A 20,021-nucleotide genomic window follows, 5' to 3' on the forward strand; every position below is an offset into this window, starting at 1 on the left:
ATAGGTTAGGTTAGGTTAAGTGTCCACTCCTGCGTTTGTCCACTCCGACGTTTGTGACTCCTGCGTTTGTCATAGAACCATGATATATGTCTCCAATTTTTGTGAATATTCTTATACCCAATAATCATCCAATCTATGTAAAATATTGTCTGTCCGTCAGACTTCTGTACGCTTTAACTATTGAAATTATGAAGCTAAATATACCTCTAAGAAGGGAAATTCTTAGGGTCTAGGGGCGCGTCAACTTGTAAAGAATATTACAACAGATAGATATACAGAGTGGATCTTTAAATCATTTTAGTGGTGAGCCAGATCGGTGTGAGCCGAATTTCAGCCAATCACAGCGCGGCATTTCATAAAATTCTGTGCTCTCATTGGTGGAAAGTTGGCTCACCCCGATCACGGCGAGTTAAATCACTACTAATTGGATTTCTGCTATGTAAGAAATTTGTCCAATAAAAATCAGGGTTGCCACATTTTGTCGATATATTTTCCCAAAGTTTATAGTGATTTTTTACATGTAATAAAACAATTTTTGAAGTTAAATTATAGCTGAAGATAAAGAAAACTAGTTTATTTATTTATATTAATTCTTAAATTAACTGCTTTATACATAAAATTTCTCAAAAATGACGACTAAAGTTTAAGAATTTTAAAGTCTGATAATCTTTAAAATAGAGCTTTTACACTCATTATTTTGAAAATATTTAAAAGAAAATACATTTTTAAATATACCCTAGCAATTTCTTTTCATTCTGATAACTAAAACCAATTATCTTAACACTTTTTAAAAAAGGGGGTCATTTATGTAATTATTTTCCATAAGGTATGTGTTCTTCAAGACTTTAAAACATGAATAGAACACCAAAACTTGGCATGGAAGTTGCTCTAATATGGTAAAATGTTGAACTGTGAAGAAATTTTATTGAAACCACCCCTTATATCAAATTTTCATATCGAAATTTGCCAGGGGATTGATATACCTTCCTACACCCTGTTTTGTACACTTTCGTTTTTGACCCCAACTCCCTACAAAAAGTATTGAAATTGTGAAGAAATGGCTGCAAAACTGCTGTTGCCGCCGAAAACTGTTTATCCCCCCAAAAAATTTTGCTTGTTCTTACTTAATCAGACAATTTTGTAAAACTTTAAGGCTAAACAAGTAAAATCAATGTCCCAGTTGGACCCAAGTATAACTGAGATAAGCAAGCCTAAAGTAGAAACCAATCCATTGCTTTGAGCTAAGAAGGAAGGCTGAAATTACGGGTAAGACGATACTAACCACTACCGCACGTAGTATAGCTTGATATCTTATGGTCAGACATGGATTTACACAGTCATATTTAAAGTTTTAATTTGTGCTTTAGAAATAAGTTAAAGTGCTCTTAAAACAGAGTAATACATGGACATCCAAGCTTTTTCATTTTTTTATGGGGGGGGGGGGAGGGGGTGGAAATTGTAAATTAAAACTTTGGGGGTAATCTTTATAACATAGAGGCAATGATGTCCAAGCTATTTTTTATTTGTAATTTTATTTTTATATTATTTTTTATAATTTATCTTCATTTGAATATTATAAAGAAGGAATCTGTAACATTAGGATTTAAAAAAACACTTAGCAAAACATTTAAATATTTTTTTTTTTTGGGGGGGGGGTGAATTTAAAAAATATATATATATTCCAAAGTCTAAGAAAGGAGGACGAAACCACATGTAAAAAAATATTGAAATATTTATGAAAATATTCAAAAGTTTCAAAGTGGCAACTCTGTTTTGACAATATTCTTACGCGGCATTCACGCGTATTCCCAGTACATGTACATGTGTACAGTTAACAACACGATTACAATTAATTCATATACAAATGTTCTGTGATAATTTGACACTAAGTGACTTTAGAACTCTATAGCATTTGTGTGATGTTTGATTTTTCATTTGAGAAAAGGTAACAGTCTAAGTTAAGGTGCGATCTGGCTCACCACTAAAATGATTTAAAGATCCAGCTCAGTACACTGATCCTAAAATGGATACATGATATACGTGGATATATTGACAAGGGAAAATTTTTCATCAATTAAGCATGCTAATATGGACCTCATTTAATGGTCAGTTCATTCATCCAGTAAAAGAAAATTGGTAATGGGGTGGATGGGGTGGATGGGGGTATTATTATATTAGACAGCAACGAGTATCACTTTATCTGAATACATGAAAATTTGGTGCAACATCCAAGTAATGATACATCGCGATTCATACTTCTTATTTCATAAGAAACTAGGATTAAATAATCTTAAACAATCAATAATCAAATTAAGTTTTCTAGCAATTTTTCACCTTTTCACTTGTTAAATCTTTTAATTTCTTTTTTGATAAAATTTTGTTTTGTTTTTAATTTTAATTAGCAAAGAAAACAATATAGAATTACAATTTATTTGTATTCTTTTCACTTTAAGTTTCTTCAATTTATTATGTAATAAACATCACTTTTTATATGTTTAAGATTTCATAATGTATTTTACAAAATCAGCTGAGTTGTTGTTAAACCACTCCCTTTTAAACCATTGATTTTTTTACACAAAATTATAGCAATGTGTGTTTGTCTCTACGTATACAATACACTGACTGTAGTAGTTCTCTAGAGTCTACTTCTTTGGATATTAAAAATCCTAAAATCACAATACATTTTTTTACTTTGCTTGGCTAACTTACTATTGTGATAAAATTACTTGAATGAGACCGCCCTAGCTTACGGATATTATTGGCAAAATTCAATGTTTTGATCTCAGTTTTAAAACATTTTTTCCCTTTTTCTTAAATTTTAAAAATAAAACAAATTGTTATGACTTCCTTGTTGATTAAACTATTTTAAACTTTTTGAAATCAAAAATGCTTAATATTTTTTAAAAGGCTTTAGCTTTACTTTTAATCTTAATCAAAAGAAGAAGCTTCTGTAATGTTTGATCTTAAAATCTGAGTAAAATACATGAATGTATGAAAAAGAAGGGGGAACAACAACTTGCTTTCATTTTCAAATAAAGCAGTTTCTATGGTTGCTGTAAATTCATTGTTACAATACATACTAAGTAAATTTCATAAATATAAATGAACTGTATTTTTAATGTAATAAACATTCATGGAACCAACAATTAGGGTGACTCATTTATGCTCAGATTTGATCTATGTATTCTCTTATACTAAAATTTTGTATGATTCATACATTTTAATTCATGAATAAATTGTTATACAAATTGAATTAATCTGATGGCAGCTAGGAATTAGGTTTTTACAGCTATAATTTGATTACAGTGTATATATAAAAAAAAGGTTCAGGAGCCAGAAGCCGATAGCCGCCAAAGAAATATTTGGATACTTTAAGATAAATATGATTTAAAGGGCTTGGTTGACTTGTATTGAACAGAATCAGGCAACAAGCTGAATTTTATTTATGTTATTTAACAGTAGGATGACCTTGATTTTACTGTGACTGCATTTCCCAAAATCTGCGGTTGCAAAATGTTAAACCCGCAGGTTACAATAAACAGCCATTTTTTTTGTCAGGCTATCGTCCATTTACAATAATTTACAGTCTTAACAAGGATGACAAGATCCATTACTCGCTTTATTATTTTACATTATACTTTGTTGTCCCAGGAATCAACATACCACACATAGCGATTCTAGAGCAAGAAACTTTAACTTTCAGCAATCAACAAACGAAAACTTCAGTCCTATGTAATTTTGGGTCCAGAATCATAATCTGTTAAAACTAAAATCCTATGTCTTCCTATTTGCAATAAATTCGCATTAAAATTGCAACAAATATTTGCGATACCTTATTTTCATCTTATAAGAAACAATAATCCATTTTGCTAAAATAAAAATTAAAGTTAACCATTTATTAAATACTTTCATATCTTTAAATTTGCAAAAAAAGATATTTTTTTGCAGAATAATGCCATTTATGTCAGCGATATAAAAAGTCTCCTTAAAAACAGATTGTTAGAAAAAAAAGTAAATGTAAGTATTATAATATGTTTTTCTGAAGTCATTTAATAAATTTATACAGTAAAAACCAGAATTGTGCAACTTATTTCAATGAAAAGCCAAAAAACGTAATTTGCAAAAAAATTGCAACACCTAATTCACCTAGAAAAAAAACTTTTAACCAAACTTAAGTAATATGTTTTCAAAAACATTAAAAAATATTAATCTTTTATAAAAGAAAGCTTGTTAGAAAAGTTCTAATCAAATAGAACAGGGCAAAATTATTTTTTCAAAATGTAAACAAACACTTAACTTTGAATATTTCTATACTTTTTCTAAAACTTAAAAATCAAATCGTACTTAAAATCAATGTTTTGTTTGTTAAATCTTCTTGTGGCGAGATTTTTAAATGTTATTTTTTCATATGTATTGAATAATCATAAAAAAAAAGAAAAAAAATTGCATTAAGCCGATTCAAATATATTAAATATTTCCTTATAAAGGCAGCAAAATAAAAAAAGGTGTTAAATAAAAATTATTTATATTTATTTCTTAAGCTGTATAACTTTTAAAAAATTTTAAAACATGATTTTTGCTAAAATAGATATTTTTTCATTAAAAGGAAATATTGTTTATCAAATCAGCTGTTATCAAAGAATATATCGTTTTCTTATGTTGGGCTACGAATAGTAATTTCAAGGGATCGACAGCCGCGCACAAGCCTAAAATTCCGCAGGTGTGCAAAATAAGATTTTAATAAGTAGAATTGTCTGTTAAGAAACAAGTTTAGATTTTCAGCTTAATTTTAAAGATATAATATGACGATTTAACTGAGGCTTACCCGCGGCTGTTGAACCCCGTTAATTTAAATTAAAAACTATTTATCTTTAACAGTCTTTAACCCTCAAAAGTAGGACCCCTTTCCGCATCTTAACCAGTTGTACTTAGCAGCTCCGCCGCAGATGGTGGTTGGCGGGAAAACTTTTTCATGAAATTTTTTTCATGAAGCTTTAGTTTAAAATTTTTAGTTTCCAGCCTAAAATATAAGAAGTAGGATGTCCTCCTTATTGAACAAAACTCAAATAAAAGTTGGGTACGATTTAGGAAGCGAAAAAGCTATATATTTCTGACCACAAAATGCTGATTTTTACTTTTCTAACAGCTTTTGTTGATATAATTATCATATTCATCTGATTTTTAGATTACTCACAACAATTTTATAAGTGAAGCATCTCTATATTCAAATGTATGTTCTTCAACAGTATTTACGTAATTTTGCAACTTTATGTACAATTTTGTTTAATAACTACAAATTAATTGCCTGCTTATAAAGTTCTCACATTCTACTTTTGCATGCATCTGGGCCCTATTTTTTCATTTGCAAATTGAATACATGTTTGCGGGAGATAATTTAAATTTCGTCTTGGTTACCGCAAAATAATGCGGCACTGCTTTGACTGTAATAAAAAAAACTCCAATGCTAATTGCCTAATAACACATTTTTTATAGTATTATTTCTTATAAAATCAAATACGAACGCTAATGCATTAAAAATCTGTTATAAATTACAACAAATTAATATTATTATTTTTTTACCACTGGGAGTTATTTATATGAACATTTATGTTATGTTGTGAACATTTTAGCAGACAATTATTTATTTTAAATTTATAAAGGTAAAATTTTCAGGGATATAAAAAAAAGTTTAGATTTTTTTTCATTTTAAAAGATAATTTAATTAATTGTCAATAATCGTATTTCAATATAATATATTTTTGATAGGCAATATATTAGTCCTAAAAATTGAAAGTCGTCGTACTGATTTTAATGATAAGGTTTTTAATTTAAAAAAAAACTTAAATATCTCTGAAGAAGGGGAAAGAAGGATTTAACTGTAAATGAAAACATGAAATATAGGCCTTAATTTTATCGCCACACTTTGCGGATTCTTGCGGAGACGTGTGGATAGTATAATTCGCCTCTGACTCGATGTGACCAATAATCAGATCAATCGTATGATTAGATCACATAAAAAATTGTTGTTAAAAAAGTAAATAAATCAACATGTTTAAAATGGACGTACGGACATTCTTGTAGAGTTGCTATGCTTTCTAAATCATACCTTACTGCTAAAGTAATCACCATGCAAAGTTTGAAATCGATAGAACAATTCTAACATGCCTAAATTAACGGGAAAAAGTTAATTAATTTTGACCAATAGGATAGTTGGATTTTAAACTACCTGCGCTCTAATTGGTTGAATGATGTACGCCATTCAATCAGAGCGCAGATTTTTTAAATCCACCAATCACAGATGCCAAAATTAATTAACTTAAATGCATTTCTGCTTTTAGATAAAGAATTATAAAAAAAACGAATTTTATAAAAAATCCTCAAAATTTGATACAGATTTCAAATCTCCTCCTAACTTTAAAATTCCGGAAAACTTATATATCTTAATACATACACGTTTCGTAACCACAGTGCCTTCGAAGATGCTTTGACTTTAGTGTCAGAACCTAAATTGGGACATAGTGCATTTCATTACCCTAGGTTAGGTAACCTTATTTCACTTTTCAATAAAATCTAAAATGCAGCGGTTTTTTAGAAAATTAGATTTAAAAATTTCAAGTTCAATTTTCACCCACTAGGAGTTACCGCATAATCATGACAAGAAAAGCAAAGATTATTTATTTAAAATTTTGAACAACTTTGCTTTTATAAAGTCAGTCATAAAACCTCTCTATATATGATTTATTTAAGGCAGAATTTCCGTGACCTTAGCAAAGCAATTGATAAAAACGGCCATTAATTAACTCACTTCAGGAGTGGTTTTATGAAGAACTTTATAAAAGCAAAGTTGTTCCAAATTTTAAATAAATAATCTTTGCTTTCCTTGTCATGATTATGCGGTAACTCCTAGTGGGTTAAAATTGAACTTGAAATTTTCAAATTTAATTTTCTAAAAAACCGCTGCATTTTAGATTTTATTGAAAAGTGAAATGAAGTTACCTAACCTAGGGTAATGAAATGCACTATGTCCCAATTTAGGTTCTGACACAAAAGTCAAAGCACCTTCATTTGCACTGTGTAACATCTCTGTAAGAATAATCAACCCAGCCTAGCCTATACACATAATTTGTTTTCGCCGAAATGTAAACTACAAATTTAAGTTCTGTAAAGCTAGGGAAACTTTTTTTCAAAGAAGTTAATCTAACGTATCTCTTTTGAACACATGCTTTCCTTAAAAGGGAGAATGAACAATTTTGTCAATGTTTTTTTTTTACAAAAGTAAATCATTTTTAACAGAGTTGGAGCTTTTTTCTTGACATATGTACATTTTTCTAACCCAACTTTTTTGTCATCTTCGTTTCAATTTTGAATTATCTTAGCTATGATAGAGGCTTCTACTGAATGACAACTTCCATGAAAAAGCACTTTCTACATTTTCTTCGAATAGAAAATAGCCTAAAACCAAGGTAAACCCAATATACATAAATTACCTGAGTGCAGAATCTTAAACTTAGCTAAAAAGACATATAACTTGAACATAATAAGAATATTCAAAGCTTATCCGTAAATTCTTGACCCAAAATTTCTTCGCTATATACGTGAATCAATATATGATTACTTGGATGTTGCATTAGATTTTCATGTACTCTGATAAATTGAAGCTTGCAGCTGGCAAAAATACCGATACACCCCATCCATCCTCTTTACCACATCCTCTCCCCTTGATATTACTAGTTAAAAGAACTGACTAATAATAGAGGTTCATATTAGAAAGCTAAAATGACGACAAATTTTCCACTGTCTTTATATCCACGTCTATCGTATATCTATTAATACTTGGCTGCTATCAGAGATAGATGACTAAATTGTATGGAGATCCTTTCTTATTTGTATGACCATACATGACTCTTTAGTAAAGGTGATCAGAGAATAGAATTTTCCTAGTTACTGTATGAATTAAGTTGTGAATTAATTTGTTTCTATACAAATGAAATTCTTTTCTAGAATTACTTTGAAATTAGCAAGAGGTTAAATTAGGAATGTGTAAAAGAGACTAAACTAACACTTTAATAATCCGCACTACTTAGTTCTCAAGAAAGGAAATATAGAATCACATATGTTGGATAGATGTATAAAGTCTAGATGATCAATGCTTACTTAGACCAATAGTTACTCAGTGTAGGAACAATCTAACCTTGGTGGGTTTTTCATCAAATTACGATAACCAGTTGAATTCCTCAGGATAAAGCTTTGTTCGGGGAATTCTATTTCAATCATCGTTTGTTAGAAAGTCCTTTTGAGTCAGAATGAGTGTTTGTTTGACTGTCTAGGGTAATAAATCTAATATACAAGGTTAACATTTTCAAAGATAAAGTTTAGGTATGCCAATTCAGGAGATTTCACTTTCTCTATATCACATAATGAAAAGCTGTAACCTTATTTTCCAGTATGGTCCCGAATCCGAATAATTTTCCCTAAATTAGAACTGGTTATAAGCCATACCGAAAAATCATGTATCTTATCGTATTATAGACAATTTTGCACGATAATTAAAACAAAAACTTCAAAAATGAATTAAATAAAAATAATCCTTTGATATAAAATTCTGTGTAATAAAAAATGAAGTTAAAGTCATACATTTAATCAAGGAAAGAACATACAACATTGTAAATTCTGACTAAATTCCTTTTTCAATGTATTGTATATTATTCATTTTATTCTTTTTTCTTCTTATTTAATAATTTATTTTTATTCATTTCATAATATTACTGCTTTCTAATTTAAATATCGTACATGAAGTTACCTTATCTTTTCAGCTAAAAAGGTAAAAAGTTTAAATGCTTCTAAAAATTAACCAAAAAACATCCATAAAAGCGAATCTCTAAATCAGATGGTAGAACAAACGAACATAAATAATTGTGGAGTGTCATAACTTAACAAGCAAAATATTGATTTTTAAGTCTAAATAAAATGTACATAGTGTTGTAAAATTGCGTAAGTACAGAATACTGTTTATGGACATTATACTGTCCCAGAAAAGCCCCTTTTTTGGAATTTTGACAAGCACACTATCCAGGAATAAGGTATAACCAACAAGGGAATTAAATCTAAAATGATATTTGGGGGGCAAATGGAGAGGTCGTCAATTTTACGATGTGTTGCCCCCCACCGACAGCTGAAAAACACTTATAGGTTTCGTGATTTTTTTCCGAATTAATTTCGTTATTGGTATGAGCTGCACACTATCTAAACCCAGCACCCTAACTATAAATGAATGAACCCAAAAATGAAGTTCTGGGTCCATTATTTCAGCTTTGTGTGAATTTCGAAGTAAAAAAATGATAATGATTATAGAGTTTCTAAGATTTCTAAACCGTACCAAACTGTTACAGGAAGATCTCAATAACCAATGAACCGACATGGTTGTACTTTACAATGTAGCTTCTCATAGGTCCTAGAAAGGGGTATAAGTAACTTTTGAAAGGTTGTGTGAATAACAAAATAAATTGTAAAAATTACAACTATAATCTTGGTATATTATAAACAAACTCTCGGCTACGCCCCTAGCCTCTAGGGGCTTTTCCCCAAGAGGGTTGATCAAACCAATTTTTCGTATTTTAGATTTAAAAGAAAAATGGAAAAAAAAATTTCTTTGGGATGGGAATTTTTTTATTTGGGGGGGGGGAAGTCGACCCCACTATTTTAATTTTAGTTTTAAAAAGACAAGTTATAAGAAAATAGTTATAAACCTTCCCGGGACCTATGAAAAGCTACCCTGTAAAGGAGAATCCGATCGGTTCAGCGGTTAGCGAGATCCTTCGCTACAAACAAACAGACAGACAAACAAACATTGTTTCTAGCTTCTAGTATCTTAGCCCAAGAGAGGCGAATGGGGTTAACCAACTTCTAGCATTAACTAAGAACAATAAAAAGATTCCCTCCATTTTTATAAGTTTTATAAGCAAGTTTTACCAACTATAGCTCTACAGGATAAGGTAAGAAATAAAGTTTTAACATGTAAGTTTCTTTATGAAAAAGTACAGCACATCATAATAATTGGTATAACAAATATTAAAGAATTACACTCTAATAAAATCCCTCTGTAGGTTATTTCACATTCTGCCCTATTTACCAGCCATATAGCTCTACGGGATAAGGTAAGTAATAAAGTTTTAATATGGAAGATTCTTTATGAAAAAGTACAGCATATCATAATAATTGGTAAGACAAATTTTAAAAAATTACACTGAAATAGAATCATCATGCAAAGTTTGAAATCTTCAGGATAACTCAAAGGAGCTATTCGTTACAGACGGACGTACAGACAGACCCTTATAATAGAAATGCTTTGTTTTTAACAATTATTTGCTTGTTGTTGTTTGTCTTTCAGAATGTTTTGGTGACTTTTGGAAACAAATCTGGCGGTGATAAGATTTCTTTGCATCAACAGCTAGTGAGCTATGAGCTACAGTACGTATAAAACATTATTTTTTATTAACATTAAATTTATGTCAGCATAATTATTATGCCAGCTTTTACAACTTATTTAATACCGTAAAGTCGACATAAATACTACTAGTATATGAATTGATTCAATTGGAAATAGTCCCAATATCGACAGGAACCAAAATTCTGACAAACAATGCTCTGGGTAATTTTGATTAACAAGCAAGCCCTGTTCATTTATTTGTCCTTCTACTAAACCACTTCTCCTTAGTTTTGTCCAAAAAAAATAAAATAATTTTTCGCATGCTTTACTCAATAGAGTATTTCACTGAGGTATGGCTAGAATCTTTGGGTACTTTCAACTAATCATTATTTGGTACAAAATAGCAGTGTCCACACTTTTCTACCAAAAGTAATCTACAGAAAGAGTTATTAATTTATCAAAATTAGGGTTGTACATCAATTAATCGTCCATAGACTTATCTTATGGACTTATCTCATAGTATATTCATTTTAGGTAGATTAGATACCTTCGGATGAAGTATGTATAGATTCTGAAAATAATATAGTATCTACTCCTGGGTTTCTATCATCTAGTTCTACATATACAGGTATAAATATATTATTAGATATACCTATCTATAAAAGTAATACGATGCCTGTCTGTTTTTTTGTGTGTCCGCACAGAACTCGAAAACAATTTTTCATACAGGTCCAAGAAAGGTTTTGGGCTGTTTTTTACTAGGGTTGGGCCGGATATTTTTTTGGCCGGATACCGGATATCCGGCTAATTACAAATGCCGGATATCCGGTATCCGGCCAACACCGGATATCCGGCAAATATCCGGTTATCCGGCCAAATTACCGGATATCCGGCCGGATAACCGGCCAAATTACTACATATTAAAGTATCAAAAAAGGATATAGTCCCTTTCGTGGCAACGCACCTTAAGGGGCGATTCGTTTTATTTTTTAAATTGCTTTTAATAGGTTATTTTAGGTTAGGTTAGGTTAGGTTATATTTGGTAAGGTGATTTCCCCGCAGGGTAAGGCAATTGGCCCCGCAAGGTTAGAGTCCCCCGCGAGGGGCTAGAAATAGGAGATACGCTACTGTGAAAATACGAATAATTGCTCCTTAAGGGGCGTTGCCACGAAAGGAACTATTCCCATGGACATGAAAGTGCAGAAAAAAAACTTAAAACCTTACAACGACTTTTTTACAAAAATTAAACAGCCTAAAACCACCCTGGGACTTATAAGAAGCTTCACTCTAAAGGAGAACCATATCAGTTCAGCAGTTAGCAAGATCCTTTGCTACAGACAAAAAAAGCTTAGTAAATAAATCTAATTAACTATTACTACTCTCAATCTGTAATATCAATCTCTAACGGTTGGAGGATTGGCGGAGAGGTGGCGTTGAATGCCTCCCCCCCCCCCTCTGATTTTTTTCTATCCCATTTTCTGTGTATAAAAGGTAGAGGGCTATTACTGAGTGGCTTTCGAAATATGGATATGACACATAACTGAGAGTTGAAATTTTTTTAATACCTCCTTCCTGGCGGGCACAGGATACCAGCAAATCTGGTAAGGTCATTTAGGTAAAAAGTAAAACTATTTTTTTACTTAAACAAAGCATTTCATGTTATCTAATACTAAAATATCCTATAGTCGTACATCCTCATATGTAATATAGGTGTTCAAGTCAATTTCAGGTTCCAGGTATAATCCTGCAAGTCCTGAACCTCCAGGTCTCCAGATATCTTTAAACGGTTCCTGTGACCGCAAATTTTTACTTGAAGATTTCAAATTTTAAACTTAGGCTTTTTATATATCTTCATGACATATTACAATTTCATAAAATCTGTTGCCGTTTACCTGCCAACCGTCGGTTTGCGGCTGGCAGCTGCCAAGTACTGCTGCCACCGCCAAAGTTTATGTTTTGAGATTTCTAATATAAAATTTACATAAACATAAACATATTCAGAAAAAATTATTTTTCTAGCTTCAATAATAAGAAAATTAAAGCCATTGAAGATTAAAAAAAAACAGAGATTTTTGTTGTAAAATATAAAAGATTATATTGCCGGATATCCGGCCGGATAGTTTCAATATCCGGTATCCGGCCGGATATTGAAAATGGCCGGATATCCGGCCACACCGGATATCCGGCCCAACCCTAGTTTTTACTATATTTAAATTTATTGAAATTGTTTATTGGCCCATCCCAGCATATACTTTTATTGCATTATTTTAAGAAACATGTCGCATTAATACGTCCTTAATGACGTAACTTTTTTATTACTATACAAATGACGTTTCATATTTTTTTAAAGGACGTTTTGTGTACCAAAAATACGTCGTTATCTTTAAAAAAACGTCACAAAAAAAATATAAATAATAACAATATTTTGAATTTAATGACATGTTATCTTAAATAACGGCGCATTAAAACGTCAATTTTTCCTTTAAAACGTCCAGAAAAACAAGATGGCCGCCAAACTAACAATATAATTTAAATTTTATTAAATCCTAAAAATGCGGCCTTAACTCTGAAAAAACGTCACTAAAAAATATAAATAACAAAAATATTAAATGACATATTATTTTAAATAAAGACATATCAAAACGTCATTTTTTACTGTAAAACGTCAAAAAAAACAATATGGCCGCCAAAATTGGTATTTAATGTGTATCAATAAAATATTAGATTTAATATTAAACAATTATCTTATTGAATCAAATAAATATTTTTTTAATTAAATCATTAGAATTAATTAATAATTAGAAATTGATTTGAGTTAAATAAAAATGGATTATTTTAATAACAATTGCAATTAATCTAGATGCTTGAATTTGAGAAATGTACACAGGAAAAAAATAAGACCTCACTCTTAATCAGAAAACGAGAAAATCTTTTTTTTTATATATTTCTAAATTTCTGCCTTTTATTGCCTAACCAACCGACCAACAGACAAAATATCATGGAACAGATTGGTTAGTAGCCTCTAGGGGCACTGGTAGGAGGGGGAAAAGTTAACCTTATCCCATTTTAAATTTGAGTTTCAAAAGAGTTTTAAAAAATATTTTTTGGGGGGGAGGGGGGTGTAGAATCCTCCCAAAAGATAGTTAAAAACCTTCCCAGGACCTATAAGAAGCTTTACTGTAAAAGAGAACAATATCGGTTCAGCGGTTAGCGAGATCCTTTGGGACAGACAAAAAACGTTTACTAATTAATATAATAGGATTGATATAAAATAGAACTCTTACCTTTAAAGTTATAAAACCAATTGAAATTCATTAAAGTCCCCAAAGTTGTTTAAGCTAACTTCTTACCTCAACATTGTAAAACTTAAATTCATGATTTGTCGTCGATTATGATCTCCTTTCGAAATTATGCAACAAGAGAAGGAAAAATATTTTTAAAATTCATTTAACTCATTCTCTCATCACATTTACGAATGAAGTTCTATTATTGAGTAAATCTTATTCTTTACACAGATTAATAAATTGTAATGTTTGTTTGAGGGGTTTAACTATGACTAAATACTAAAATAATATTTATATGATGATCAGTGGTCTGACATAGTTCAGAAGTTATTTTTGTCTTTTCATAAAACAAATTTAACTTCAAAAATAAAAATAATAGATTTCTTGATATTATTTTTATGTTACAAACTTTTAGTTTTTAAGAAGAAAAAAGAATTTAAAAATAATTATGTCAGAATTTTTTCTGAACTCTTCCTTATTTCCTAAATTTTCTTGAAAATTATTTAACTAATCAAGATGACACATTACACAATAAGGACGTATAAATGCCACATTATTTATTTCATTTACTGTAACATTAATATGTATATTCTATGAAATATATTAATAAATTATTTAATTAATAAAGATGACTTATTACAAATTAAGGACGTATTGATTCCACATTATTTATTTTATTTACTGTGACATGAATGTGTAATTATACAATATATATTAATATGTGGAAAAAATACAAAATGACGTATTGAAACAACCTTAATTTTTATATTTAATCAGGCATTAATTTGTAATTTCTTTTTTTAAGAAAAATAATGACAAATAAAAAACAGGCCACATTAATAAGTCATTTTCTTTAAATACGTCACAAAAAAGACGTATTGAAAATTAACGACATGTCAATGCGACCTTTCTAAAGAAACAAAACCACTTTAGTAGATGCTGGGATGCAATGGATATAGGATATACGTAGATATATTGCCAGGGAAAAATTTCTCGTTAATTTATCTGGCTAATATGGGACTCATATTATTGGTTTGTTCGGAGGGTAGGGGATGGGGTAAAGTTGGTAGATGGGGTGGGGGTATCTTTTTTAGCCAGCTGCGAGCATCACTATATCAGTGTACTTAAAAACATCCAATTAAGTCATAAGTATTGATGGTACATGCGCTAATATTGAAATTATTATCCTTGTTTTAGGTGCACAACAGAATAGACAAACTTGTTACAGAAGTACTCAATCTTAATTCATAAAATAATATTAACAATATATATACTGATTATTTATTAAATAAATAATGTAAAATATAATAAAATTGTTTGTTGATTAATTTTCTCTCGTTTTATCCTGAAAAAATATTAAATATGTAATTGAACTGAATAATACAAAAGACTATTGATGAATTATATAAATTTATGTTAAAAGAAGTTTTCTGTATTGCTACGAATCCAGTCAATTTCTGCTGGATTAGTACCGGTTCCAAGCCCTACTGAAAAATCATGTTTTATATCAAACTATTGATAATTATCCACGGATGATAAAATTTGCATTGGTAAACTAATATCTGTTTTGTTGGCCAGGGCCTTTACCCCCACAGGGCTAACAAAACAGGAATTAATCTTATATTTTATTTATTCTGATAACGCTTTGTTAAGATCACAAAACACGTATTAGTCCTGTGGTTGGTCTTACTCAACTTTGTTCTAATTCATTTCAAGACAGGCGTAAATATCAAGGAATTTCAACAAAATACAAAACTCTTAGTAGCGCATCTTCTGACAATAATGTTAGTTGGGCATTCAATATTTTTCTATGCAAATTTATCTAACATAGGGTCTTGTTTAGGCATAAATATTAGTGAATTCTTAACTGTTTTTTTGAGACAGCGTAAAGTGGCACCAAAAAAATGACGTCAGAAAATAAAATAACAAATGAGAGGCCAGTATAAATTTTACCATTAGTCAATTACAGTGTACACAGGCCTCTCATTGGTCAAATTTATTGTATGACGTCATTTTTAGTGCCACTTTACACTGTCTCGTGTTTTTTTACTGTGTTTATTGTTATTTTTTTTTACCTAAAGTAAATCTTTGGACTGATGGTTAGCTGCTTTATCCAAGTTCTTTTTAGGTCTGCCTGGCCTTCTTTTATTTTCGGGTTTATCTATATTCTTTTTAGGTCTCTCTAGTTTTCTTTTATTTTCGGGATTATCTTGCCGCTTGAATGAGCTAACGACTTCATCTTAAAAAATAAAACTTATTTTTGTGTGATTTATCTAACCTATAATTAGAAAATAGTTAATATAACTTGTTTGTTGACTGATTAAATCATTCAGTGTTATAAACAAAAAGACTGAATTGTTCAAAAATTAATTTTATTCCTCTTGATTAAGCAGAGTTTTTATGGTAACGATTTTATTCGCAGAAAACCTGCAGCCGCACATTAAGATGCACTTAAATACCAACAATAATTTCAGAAGAGTGTTCATTGATATCTTTTATATCTACAGGTTTATGTTGATTTAATTACAGCTCATAAATGATTGGGCTTGTTGAAATATCTTTATTATTTTTTACTAGCAGATGCGCCTCCAGCATGTAATTGATTTGTTTTCGAAGCGATAGAAAAAAACAGGAAACAGAAAAAAGCCTAAACCATCCTAAAAGTTAATCCTAAAAAAGCCTAAAACTGAAGATGATTGAAGTCCCTCAACGGATTATGACGTCATACGATAGAATAACCAATGAGAAGCCAGGATAAATTTTACCATTGGTCAATTACAGTGTATACTGGCCTTTCATTGGCTGTTCTATCGTGGAAGGACTTTAATCATCTTCCCTAAAACTATGCAAAGATTCTTTAAAATTGCGAACTCAATAAGTTCAGTATTTATTGAAATTTAATGCTTAAGACAAAAAAAACCTCATTAATTTATAATATAGGATAAAAAAAGACCTTTTAGACTAAAAACAGCATGGATAATTATCTGATTTTCTGGTACACCATTCTCCATCTTCACAGCAGGTACATCATTCTCCATCTCCTCAGCAGGTGGCGCGGCATTTTCCACTGATTTTTGGTCTTTTGTAATGTTGACATTACACCCAAGAATATTTTCCACCAGTGTTTGTGTATTTTTTCTCTGCTTCTCTATGTCCTTTACTAACACCTTGTGAAAGTAATATTTTATATATTAACATCAAAGAAGGAAAAAAAACTTTTCCATTATGGCTTCAAACCGATTAATATCCACTGGATTAGAACTGGTTTTCAGCCATACTGAAAAATCAGATTTAGAATAGTATCACAGACAATTTTCTATGAATATTATAATAAAAAATCATAAAATTAATACCCGGTCTAATAAAACTGATTTTAATCTTACAATTTTTCATTTTAATATCCGTGAAATACGAGGCTATAAATAACTATTCTTATATTATTCATATATAACTAGCAGCTGCGCCCAAAGCATTTAGGGTATCTTTAATCTAAGGGATAGAAATATTGGGAAGAAAAATAGCAGAAAACAATCTAAAGACTCAAATTTTAATTCAGGGGTAAGTAGGTAAAACAAATTACTTTTCCTGTATTTTATCACAACCAACATCAAGATTTCCCCATTTTATCCAGACACCAGAATTCATCTGGTTCAAAATTACCTCAACTTCTACCAGATAGTTTTTCATTATTAACAATTTTTCCTAAAATAAAATAGTTCTCAAACATTGTTTATCAAATCAAATGTATTTATTTATAATATACAAGTAATAACTAATTAACGTGCATATAAAAGAAGGTTTGGCGTTCTCCTCTTGAAAATTTGAGTAACCAACTATTTTAGGTTAGGTTTGGTTATAGTCTAGGGAGCCGAGCGCTGCAGCCAGAGTTCATCGTTCTGTAGAGGGGGGGGGGGAAGAAGTCAAATTTTCAAAATTGAAAATAAAATTCCAAGAGGATATTACCGAAGGTTTAATTATGTATGATTTTTTTTGGACTCTGCTAATTGGTACCAACCAATTAAGATTTCATATCCAAGTATCCAGAGTTTTTAAGCCAATACTGAGATAATGTTTTTTTATAAAACTTTGAGGATCAGTATTATTTACTTTCCAATATCCCTCCCCCCTCCCAGCTAAAACCCTATTATAATTAATCATACCTTGAAAAATGCACCAAACTTTTTGATCAGCCATAAATCTGTGGTCATTGTGGTGAATTTACATGTAAGGCACTCTTGGCTGATTGACAAAGCTGTTGATTCTAAAAATATATACAATCAAATAAAGTTCCTTTTCAATCCATATGCGAATTAAAGCATTATATGCATAACCAGCGGCTCTGTATTCGAAGGAGTAGTGATTGAAGAGTAAAAAAATAGCTTAAAACCATCAGTTCAGTAGATATCAAATCCCTAATCTACATATAAAAATCCTTACTACTTTATATAATAGGATATAGGCCCCATCGACAGCACTGCACAATTTTTAGTAATGAGGCTACTCTATAATTCATTTTGTTAGTCCGTCCGTCCGTCAGTCAATCGAAAACATGATTTTGAAGATGGACAGATTAATCTTTAGTGAAGATTATATATAATGCTTCAAAAGACATTAACCTTACTTTTTGGGGATTTGTTTCGATTATGGCATATTAATTATTTTTCTATTCTTTGTTATCACAACTCAAGTCAATTAAATTCCATGTATTTTAGCTTCGCTACTTATGGGTGTTTTAATCCTTTTTTTAAATTAGCCAATCGTATTAAAAACATCAAAGTATAAATATCTCTTTAAATTCTTAGAAAAATATTAATGGAACAAAATATATGTTTTTAGATTAGTACCTGGTTTAATCTTAATTTTCAGCTCTTCAATTATTTTTTCTTTTTCTTTAACTTCCGTTTTCAGTTTCAAAATTTCTTTTTCATTTTCTTGTAAGGCTTGCTTTAAATCTTTGACAAGAATTGAATTTTCTTTTAATTCATTATCTATAACAATTCTTGGCCTCTTATTTACTACCCATTTTTCTCTGAAGGCACTTTTTAAAGAAAAGGCCTTATTTGCTGTTTCTTCAACTATTTTTTTAGTTTCTATACTTGCATTTATTAGTGTTTTGGCTTCATCTTTAATATTGTTCAGGTTTTCAAGAAGGTTTTTTCCCTTTAAGAATTGATTTTTATTGTTAACTAATTCATTCTCTCTGTTTATTTGATCATTTTTAGTAATTATATTATTAGTAATTGTTTTCACGTATTCTGCTTGACTAATATTATCACTTGCTAACTGTTTAAACTCGCTGAGAACTTGGCGCAGGTTTGTAGGAACCCTTTTAGTATCTGCTCCTGCAGAGTTATCTATTTGTGCTTTTAATAATTGATTGTTTTTAGATAATATTGTGATATTTTGACTCAGATTACAGATTTCAATGTTTTTCAATTTTACATCGGCTCTTAATCTAAAATGAGGTCATATCAATATAAACATTACATTGTAGCCAAAATAACAATGATAAAAACAATAGATATGCAAGATATAGATGGTTAATCCGTCAAAATTAAAATAGGGTTCCTAGCAGACAAACCATCTTGTTTATCTATTGTTATATACGATCCATTCTAATAATACGAGCAACGAAATATTTTGATGACACTATTTGCCTGAAGCTAGCTATAACCTAAAAGATAGCTGCCTTATCATATAAGTATAGTCATATGCTTCACATTATAGGGAGAAATTTTCAAATGTTATAATTTACCAAAAATGAACAATTATAAGATTAAAACAAGTTTTGTTAGCTCCAGAGGCTAGTATCATTTTTATGATTTTCATTTTAATATTCTTGGAAAATTGTCTGTAATACGATGGTGTATATAATTTTTTTCAGTATGGCTGAGAACCGGTTCTGATCCGGCGGATATCAATCTGTTTCAAAGACATACTGATAACTGGCAATAGAATTATGATATAATGTTAGCTTACCTTGTACTTATTTCCAAATTATTCTTCACATAAATTTTTAGGTTCTTTATTTCCTCCTCAGCTTTCATTTTATCTGCCGCCAACTGTGTGACTCGTTCTTGTTCCACAATAAGTTTTGCCTCCAATCTAGAGTAATGAATATATATAGAATATCATATTAGATAGCAAAGCAAACCTAGAAGCGGGCTAAAATATTGATTCTCTCTTCCAACCCATTTACCCCTTCTACTGGATGAACGAACTTACCAATAAATGATGTAGCTACCTATATAGACGACAATTTTCCCTGCCATAATATCCACATATATTCTAAATCCATTAATCTCGAGCAA

General features: G+C 30.2%; 2 long non-coding RNA genes across 2 annotated transcripts; both read right to left on the reverse strand.

The window, feature by feature from the left end:
- Positions 1-15,760: 15,760 nt before the first annotated feature.
- Positions 15,761-16,890, reverse strand: LOC145323268 (uncharacterized). Its single transcript, XR_013880904.1, has 2 exons — positions 16,664-16,890; positions 15,761-15,949 (listed from the first exon to the last, which is right to left on the reverse strand). It is a non-coding gene; the product is annotated as an uncharacterized LOC145323268 (long non-coding RNA).
- A 308-nt stretch (positions 16,891-17,198) lies between these two features.
- Positions 17,199-17,955, reverse strand: LOC145323269 (uncharacterized). Its single transcript, XR_013880905.1, has 2 exons — positions 17,871-17,955; positions 17,199-17,412 (listed from the first exon to the last, which is right to left on the reverse strand). It is a non-coding gene; the product is annotated as an uncharacterized LOC145323269 (long non-coding RNA).
- Between the last annotated feature and the right edge of the window lie 2,066 nt (positions 17,956-20,021).

This window comes from Acartia tonsa, chromosome 6 (assembly GCF_053477335.1).
Source record: "Acartia tonsa isolate MP-2025a chromosome 6, ASM5347733v1, whole genome shotgun sequence".
Classification (NCBI taxonomy): domain Eukaryota; kingdom Metazoa; phylum Arthropoda; class Copepoda; order Calanoida; family Acartiidae; genus Acartia; species Acartia tonsa.